The sequence below is a fragment of the Etheostoma spectabile genome, unplaced genomic scaffold (genome assembly GCF_008692095.1).
Source record: "Etheostoma spectabile isolate EspeVRDwgs_2016 unplaced genomic scaffold, UIUC_Espe_1.0 scaffold00019398, whole genome shotgun sequence".
NCBI lineage: Eukaryota > Metazoa > Chordata > Actinopteri > Perciformes > Percidae > Etheostoma > Etheostoma spectabile.
The window spans coordinates 15,267-23,939 of record NW_022604876.1 but is presented as its reverse complement, the minus strand read 5'-3'; the positions used below and the strand labels follow the sequence as shown (position 1 = coordinate 23,939).

Genomic DNA, 8,673 nt, shown 5'->3' with positions numbered 1-8,673 from the left:
ACAGATTATAAAAAATACAAGATACTCCTTTACTCTTTTGATCATTATTGATTTTATATAAATACTATCTTTAGAAAAAGCCAGCTAAATATCGGCTAAAAATAGATTATTATAAAAAATATAATATAATATATTATAAAAAAACTGCTTTACTGTTTTGATCATTATTTATTTTACATATTTAACATATTTTACATCTATAAAATATGTATACCTTTTCAAAAATTATAGTTGCTTTTGTTTGTTTAGTTTGGGAGCTAAATGGAGTGAAATGTTTCTCACGATAATGTAAGGATACACAGAGCCTTGTTTCACGAAGGCATGGATGAGCAGCATTGTGTTAGCTAACGTTAGCTACTGATGCAATTTCAGTGAATTGAAGGAAAAGTTGACTTTAACCTCTTGCCAGCAAGATTGCGCTGACAGGTTGTTTTCTCCACTTTAGGAGAAAACGTTTCTTCCTTCATGAATTACAAGCATTAAATCGTCATAAAGACACTCATGCAGCACGTCATTAGAAAGCTTAAAGTCTCATGATTCCATAAAGCCCACACACAAAGCATAGGTGACTTACAGCGGTCATAATCAGGTTATGAAGTAAAGAAACACAGACAGATTCTGCATCGTTTCTGTCTAAAGTCGAGCGTGCATCCCTACCTTTGTCGTGTCTTTCTTCACAGCGGTGAAAGATCGTCATAAACTTTTTTTTCCTACATTGCCAGTAGTAGTAGTTCAAAGAATAAGTACATCCAATCCTTTTAATCCAAAACGAGCTGGTCCCCTCACAATATTGTAAATTCTGGCCGAGTTTCCTCGTAAACAAAGCTGAACAGTCCATTGTTTTTGGACTTTGATCGCTCCTGCCGTCTGTCCTGAAGCAGCCGCATTGGATCTTTGCACACAGCCGAATAGCTTGAAGCCTAAGGAGTTGAGTGACAGCTGATATAAGCCAATCCCTCTTCTGTAAGCTCAGTTATCCTTTATGGAAGCCAATGAAGTCGCAGTGTTTACAGAGGAGGGTCCTGGTTTAATATTGACAGCTAGTTCGTCCAATTACAACCAAACATTATGAAACCAGCCTCCCTGTGTAGCCAATAAGAAGACGAGTTGATTGATACCAAACATGACGTCAGATTAATAAGCACAATTTACAAAGCGCATTCAGTCTACCAAGTTTCTAATTTTTCTTTCACCTTCAATTAAGACCCTCAGGGCATACGCTGTCCCCTGGCAGAGATATTTTCCCATCATACTACCAGGAAACTATTTCTGAACAGCCAAAAACCTGTGGTATGGTATCAAGGCTCTTTAATTTTATGGCAATATCTGGCCGCTTTGGCGTCCCTATTGAGAGGTTCTGTGAGCGTGATTGCCCAGACCTGAGCAGGCATTTTTACTGGCATGATGGTTGGTGTAAAATTCCAGAAGTATCACGCAATCCAGACCATTAGCAGATTCACTACAATTTCATTCATAGGACATATCTCACCCATGTGGAAATCCACCACATGAAGGTCATTAACAGCCATTTTTGCACTTTCTGCCCACTAAAAGCAAAAGCAAACAAGGTACATATTTTCTATGATCTGGCATTGCTCTCCTGTTGATCAGTTGTTGAACAATATTGCATCCAAAGTATCTGCCCTAATTAATGATACTGTACCTGTTACTAACTGTGTTTTGATTCTAAATGATTTGGCAGCCCTTCAACTCTCAAAATTCACAAACGTGCTGTGTTTGCCGGACTTACAGCGGCTACGAAAATGATAGTGTTCTGCCCTCAGAGTTAAGAGTAATTTTTATTCTAAAGTGTTCTATGTAAGTTAATTAGGTGTTCTGTAATATGTAGTAAAGCACACGCAGGAATAGTTTTCATTGACCTTTATTTGGGAAAACATGACACGCTACGTGTTTTAAACAGTAGAAGAAGAGTTATGCCGGAGAAAACATGGTACTCGAGTTGGACACTGTATTGATTTTTTCCACGAAAGCATTGGCTGTAAGTTTAGTATTTATTTCTATTGTTACTACTTGGATTATTCCTGTAGCTGTAAGTAAGTAAACCTTTCATTCATTCATCATTCAATGCACTATGTTTGTCGCGCTTCTCTGCTAGCGATGCTCTCTCGATGTTTATGCTAGCGCTATGTGTGTGTGAACGTAATGCTATTAGCTTACTTTGATGTGATGCTAGCGCCATGTGTGTGAATGGGTAGTTAGCACATTGTTCATGTGTAGTATATTCAGATATAGCTTAATAGGCTATAGCTATTTGTTGTACAGGAGACTAAGCTTCTGTCCTTTTCTTTCTGTTTAGTTTTCACTCGTTAATGTCACCCGCCTGAAGACAATAAAAGGAGCAAGGCGCTCGTCGTCCTGGCTCGTGAATTCGAGTTTGGCTTGCTGTTGATCTGTGTCAACGTACTGGAAGTGCACAACACACAGGGAGAACAGTACAGTGAAAAAGCCATACTAGCAGTGGGTGCAAGAAGAATACAAAGACTCAAGCATGGACACCAACTGCAATACCAGTGTTAGAAATGAAGAGGTGAAGTCTGAAGCAAATTCACGTCACCAGTCTTCTCCTACATCTCGACGCTATGCTAGCTCCAAGCACTCCTCATCTTCCAAGTCCGTCATGGAGGCTGCCGCCAGAGCTAGAGCCTCAGCTGAAGCAGCGCGCACCAAGGTAGCCTATGCTAAAAAACAGCTGGAAATGAAAAAGGAGAGAGCGGAGCTAGATTTAAAAAAGGCTGCATTAGAAGCAGATTTGGAAGCATTGGAAATAGAGAAGGAAGCAGAGGCGGCGAGGGTAAAAGCTGAAGTTTTAGAAGCAGCTGCAGCTATAGAAAATGAAGACCATCGAAGTGTGAAAAGTGCTGTCCCGCCACAACTAATTAGACAGCGCACAGAAGAGTATGTGCAATGCCATTCACAGCTCAGTTTTCAGTCTCCTGCCTTTTTGCCATACAACGAAGTCCTGTACAATGAAAACCACCCCTCATGGCAGTCAGCACCTTTAGCTGCAGAGAAGCCTCAAACACTCAAATCCCCAGTGAATAACCTTGCACATGCCTCAGAACACATACCTACCTCAAGACCATCAGACAATCCACACGGACAATATAGTTTGCATCCCCCTCTCCACATCAACCCTCCACCCATGATAGACTTTGCTAAGTTCCTAGCACGCAGAGAATTAGTGACAACAGGCCTCACCAAATTCGATGACAACCCAGAGAACTTCAGAGCGTGGCAGTCGTCATTCTTCAATGCAACTCAGGGCTTGGGGCTCACTTATAGCGAAGAGTTAGATCTCCTGGTGAAATGGCTGGGCAAAGAGTCAACGGAGCATGTGAAGAGAATCCGTGCTGTCCATGTTGCCAACCCCCGAGCTGCCCTCCATCTGTCTTGGGATAGACTTCAGGAATGCTATGGCACACCAGAAATAGTGGAAAATGCCCTGTTTAAACGACTAGATAGCTTCCCCGTCTGTCTGCTAAAGACAATACGAAGCTGAGAGAGCTCAGTGATCTTCTCATGGAGCTGCTGGCCGCCAAAAACGATGGCTATCTCCCTGGTCTGGCCTACCTCGACACCCCTCGTGGGGTAAAGCCCATAGGGGAGAAGTTACCTCCAGGTCTGCAGGACAAATGGCTCCATACTGGCTCAAAATACAAAGAACAGCACAGAATAACATTCCCACCTTTTTCATTCTTTGTTGACTTTGTGTGTGGCCAAGCAAAGGCCCGAAACGACCCGAGCTTTGTCTTCTCAAGCAGCAGTCTGCCATTCAGCAAAGGTGAGAGAACCCCATCAAAGCATAACGGATTTAACACTGCTATATCCGTACACAAGACAGATCTATCTGTTGGTGTTGACACAGGCTCCACAAGCTCCACAGATCACGAGAGAAAAGACAGTGATCCAGCACGATACAGCCCTGTACTCAGGAAAACTCATCCCTTGGATAAATGTAGGTCATTCAGAATGAAAGCACTGCAGGAACGAAAGAATATCCTAAAAGAACACAAACGTTGTTTTAAGTGCTGCTCCCCAAATCACCTTGCCAAGGATTGCCAAGCAAGATGAAAAACCCAATCATCCTGCCAAAGAATAGCCATGTCACCAAGCTGCTTGTGCAACACTATCACACAGAAGTGAAACACCAGGGGCGGCAGTTCACAGAGGGGGCCATCAGAGCTGCTGGGCTGTGGATTGTTGCTGGGAAAAGGCTGGTTAGTTCTATTCTTCATCACTGTGTGATATGTCGTAAACTCAGAGGGAAGCTTGCAGTTCAAAAGATGGCAGACCTTCCTCCAGAGCGGCTTGACACGTCTCCCCCCTTCTCTTACGTGGGACTAGATGTATTTGGACCTTGGACGGTGGTGACCCGACGCACTCGAGGAGGTGCAGCGCAAAGCAAAAGGTGGGCCATTCTATTCACATGTATTGGTACCAGGGGAGTACACATCGAAGTTATAGAGTCTATGGACGTCACCAGCTGTATCAATGCTTTACGAAGATTCATTGCAGTCAGAGGTCCAGCAAAGCAGCTCAGGTCAGACCGGGGGACCAACTTCATTGCTGCCAGTGCAGAACTGGGTATGGCTCCTCCTAATGGAAAGCAGAACAGCATCCTGAACTATCTCCATAGCAACGGCTGCACATGAGAGTTTAATCCACCACACGCATCCCACATGGGAGGAGTGTGGGAGAGAATGATTGGGGTGACACGCAGAATATTGGAATCTATGCTTTTGCAAAACAAACACACTCACCTGACACATGAGATTTTGTGTACTCTGATGGCGGAGATAACAGCAATAATCAACGCAAGGCCGCTGGTCCCTATCTCATCAGATCATTCTTCTCCAGTTCTGCTGTCCCCTGCCATGCTCCTGACACAAAAGCCTGGCCTACCTGCTCCACCAGGTGACTTCACCGGGAAAGATCTCCTAAAAAGCCAGTGGAGACAAGTACAAGCGCTGGCGAATGAATTCTGGGGTCGTTGGAGAAACGAGTACTTGAGCACTCTCCATCCAAGACGCAAGTGGCACAGAACGCACCGCAACCTGCAACCTGGCGACATTGTGCTGTTAAAGCAAAGCCAAGCACCAAGGAATGAGTGGCCAATGGCTTTGGTCACATCGACCTTTCCGAGCAGTGATGGAAAGGTCCGCAAAATTGAAGTGAAGACATCATCCCAGGGCACCTCTCGGACTTACCTGCGCCCCATCTCAGACGTTGTCTTTCTCCTAGAAGGGGATTAAAAAGAAATGAACTGTAAAAAGGACTTAAACAAGGGTTGAATTCAGTGGCATTAGTTATGCCAGACGGGGAGTGTTCTGCCCTCAGAGTTAAGAGTAATTTTTATTCTAAAGTGTTCTATGTAAGTTAATTAGGTGTTCTGTAATATGTAGTAAAGCACACGCAGGAATAGTTTTCATTGACCTTTATTTTGGAAAACATGACACGCTACGTGTTTTAAACAGTAGAAGAAGAGTTATGCCGGAGAAAACATGGTACTCAAGTTGGACACTGTATTGATTTGTTCCATGAAAGCATTGGCTGTAAGTTTAGTATTTATTTCTATCGTTACTACTTGCATTATTCATGTAGCTGTAAGTTAGTAAACCTTTCATTCATTCATCATTCAATGCACTATGTTTGTCGCGCTTCTCTGCTAGCGATGCTCTCTCGATGTTTATGCTAGCGCTATGTGTGTGTGAACGTAACACTATAAGCTTACTTTGATGTGATGCTAGCGCCATGTGTGTGAATGGGTAGTTAGCACATTGTTCATGTGTAGTATATTCAGATATAGCTTAATAGGCTATAGCTATTTGTTGTACAGGAGACTAAGCTTCTGTCCTTTTCTTTCTGTTTAGTTTTCACTCGTTAATGTCACCCGCCTGAAGACAATAAAAGGAGCAAGGCGCTTGTCGTCCTGGCTCGTGAATTCGAGTTTGGCTTGCTGTTGATCTGTGTCAACGTACTGGAAGTGCACAACACACAGGGAGAACAGTACAGATAGCAACACGTTGGAAGCCACCTCACGATCTGTCTACCCAAACATGGACCCTTTCCTTTCTGGCCATTGTGTTCATGGACTTTGGACTTTTGACTCAGCCTGGCTGAGTCCTTGAAGTCCATGTTGTAGACCTTTGTTTTTGCCCCTTTTCTGCTGTCTGTGCATCTGTTTGGACCTTGTGTGTCTTGTGTCCGTCTCTCTGTCAATGTCTTTTGTTTGTTTGTGCGTTTGTGTATCTGTTTTTGTGACTTGTGGTAAGCTGCGCTCCTTTCCTGCTGTTGTGTTTTTGTTAGTACCTCCCCCCCCACCATCTTTCCTCTCTGTGTATCTTTTTTATTGTTTATTTGGTCCTGGGATGCGTTCCTATGTCCCACTGTATTGTTTAATTGTTCTGAATATATATAAAAAATATATAAATATTTGATCACAAAAAAACGAGTACATGTACTATTCCACCCCTAGTAGAAAATGTTTCAGAGAGGGAAAAATAAGAAGGATTATCCTTATAAAGACAGTAGGGTTCCACAGCTCAGCTAGATCTAGTTCCCGGCCCCCTCAGATTTGGACCCCTAATTAAGAATTAAATATTTAAGGCGACACAACCAATGCGCCTACAGTAAGGTGACCAGATTTCTCAGACAAAATCCGGGGACATTTTCACCTCAGAAGCGTTTTTACCTCCAAAACAAGTAATGTTTTTACTTTTGTAAAACTTAAAACGGGGACACTAGACCTAGAGCTGCCCCCCAAGGTCTGATCCTAGACCCACCCCTGCTGCTACTTCATACTCCACTCCACTACACCTCAGAGGGGAATGTTTCAAGATAGAAAGTCCTAATATTTCAAGATAGAAAGTCTTAATATTTCAAGATGGAAAGTCTCAATATTTCATAATGTTGTAATGTTTACTGAACTACATTTATCTGACAGCTTTTGCATTATTGCTCAAGGCTTGTTTCTGCAACAGCTCATTGAGATCAGATACAATAAAAACTACTGAGGACATATTTTCCTTTGACATTGATGCAGTATTAAACGAGGTCTCTGCAATGTAAGTTAACAGGATAATTGTCCAGGTTGTATTTACGTTCATAAAAGTGCTTGTTTAGCTGCTAACAGTCTCAGATTAAAGAGAGAGTTAAGGATATACCTTTCGTCAAACTCATGCGTGAAATTGATTTGACAGCTGACCTTTGACCCTAATTAGCATATGAATGGCCCCTCCCCCCTTTTCCCACACGTGTGGGCCCCTCATTTGCATATGAATGGCCCCTCCCCCTTTCCCACGCGTGTCAGGGGGGTCCTAATTAGCATATGAATGGAAAACTTTTCCTCAAACTTTTTTGACAGCTGACCTTTGACCTAAGTATATTCCCACACCCTCATTTGCATATGTGATCGGCCCCTTTGTTCTATGTCATACATGTTATATGGTTCAATGCTAAAAGTGACTGAGGATTGCTCAAAGTGTTGGAGGGGGTGGAGTGTGTGTGTGTGTGTTGGCGGATTACCTCATCGGACCCAGAGAGAGGATCTCATATACCCAAGGCGTGTGTAGCAGTCAAAATCAGATTCTTTCAGTTATCCAATGTTAAGGTAACAAATGTGTTGGTTGTTATTTTCACAATTATGGTAAAAACACTGTGTACTGGTTTTAATCCAACTAAATTGACACTTTTATGACACTGTCACAGTGATATGAGAAACTCTCTGGTATGTGTGTGTGTGTGGTATGCTCTACCGCACATTTTAAGAAATAATCTCTCACTAAGAGGGTTAAAAACACTTGAATGGTATCGAACATCCAGACATCTCGTCATGGAGATCTGACTGCATAGAGCGTTCAATCACACGGTTGACTCTAAACGTGAGAAACTCTCTCCGGTATGCATCAAATTATACGTTTCCTTATGAACTTAAATGACGTGATTCTTAGATTGACATATAGTTTTGTTCCGTATGAATCCTATACAATTATTTGGAGGGAAAAATAAACCAAACGCTAGGTATAAACGTGTCACCCCGAGTGAACAGTTTCAGAGAGACACAGACACCGGCTCAACTCAACTCAACTCAACTCAACTCTAGCAAAACCACGCAACCATGGACAGAGGTAAATAATTTAATTTTTTTTTTGCAAGTTTTTATGTCTCCTATTAATTGTCTAAACGTTGGACTGTGCTTTTTTTTTTAATCAGAATTATTCATATTTTACTAACAGCTGTGGATTTGGGAGTAATCGATCTTACAAGGCAATCTGGTACGTCTTTTTTTTATTATTATTTAAAAACTCACACATCAAAAATCGAACATATTGAAGGTTAACCAAAATATATATACTTACAGATTTTGCTGACGGATGCTACAAGGAATCTTTGGAAGAAATTCAGGATGCCAAAAGCGATCCAAAACCGAGCGGCAAGCGTCGTATGAAGACAAAGCATCTATCCACTCCCGTGTTAAAGAACCCGTCGAAAGCAACACAAACCGGGGTAAAAATCGAGAGCCCTCGGGGACCTCCGGCACAAGGATCTGACGCGTTCATATCAGGTACTTTTTAAGATTTTGAATGTAATACACTCTCAGAGGCTCCGTCGGAGGAACTATCACTTACCGCGTCTGTGTTCAAATGAAATCAT

The 8,673-nt window shown here is 42.4% G+C and overlaps 1 long non-coding RNA gene across 1 annotated transcript; it reads left to right on the top strand.

Annotated features, from left to right (window-relative positions):
* Window positions 1–8,261: 8,261 nt before the first annotated feature.
* On the top strand, window positions 8,262–8,459 carry LOC116684667 (uncharacterized). Its single transcript, XR_004330824.1, has 2 exons — window positions 8,262–8,294; window positions 8,381–8,459. It is a non-coding gene; the product is annotated as an uncharacterized LOC116684667 (long non-coding RNA).
* Window positions 8,460–8,673: the final 214 nt, after the last annotated feature.